The sequence below is a fragment of the Penaeus monodon genome, chromosome 29, assembly GCF_015228065.2.
Source record: "Penaeus monodon isolate SGIC_2016 chromosome 29, NSTDA_Pmon_1, whole genome shotgun sequence".
Taxonomy (NCBI): domain Eukaryota; kingdom Metazoa; phylum Arthropoda; class Malacostraca; order Decapoda; family Penaeidae; genus Penaeus; species Penaeus monodon.
The window spans coordinates 7,017,519-7,018,389 of record NC_051414.1 but is presented as its reverse complement, the minus strand read 5'-3'; positions in this window follow the sequence as shown (position 1 = coordinate 7,018,389).

Sequence of the window (871 nt, the reverse complement as noted above, 5' to 3'; positions counted from 1 at the left end):
TAAAAAGGCCTGTAGTTCATGCCAAACATCATTCATGTTATTCTTTCAACGTAAGTTTTATATCTGGTCCCAGCATATGTTATTAGTAAATCTACCGTGAAATGAGGCACGCTAGAAGCTGGCCATACGTAAGACTTTAGAAATTCGGTTCTGCATCTGTCTTGCCTTTTCTCTCTCATTTCCTCCTTGTCTTGCCCTTTCTCAGTTCCTCCTTGCCTTGCCCTTTCGCTCTCAGTTCCTCCCAAATACGCTAAACAGCCATGTTCCCTGCAATACTTTTTTCGCTGGATCTGGATAGGAAAATTACCAGCCTTTTTCGCGTTATGTCGTAATCGTTGTAAAAGGGGACCAAGTCGGATACATTATACCTATAAACATAGTGGTGCCCAAATCTACGGATGACGACATACCAATCACAAACCCTAGCTTAACTGGTTGTAATGATATGAAGCATAAGTAATGCAAGTGTGCTGAATTTTAGGCTCTTTCTATGGGCAAAAGGCCAAAAATCAGTAGTCCTTGGCACTCACCCTGCCATTGGTACTTGACGTGTTTATATTATTCAGTAGCTAATCCAACACAACAGAACAAACCTGGGGGTATATGTTATGAATACAGATAACAGGCATGCGTTTATTTCATTGGATTAAATACAGGGAAAAGTTAGGTCAATGATTTTCAAATAACATAACCTTATTTTTCTGATATTACTAACAGTGAAAAAAGATAAGAAGCTGCCAAACAAATTGCTTTTCGAATGTACTTATTGCAAGAGATCGATAACCAGTGAGAGAGAAGGAGAAATAAAGATTGAAATTAAAGATAATACAACAATGAAATATCTATCTCTATGTTTTGTGATTTTATATGT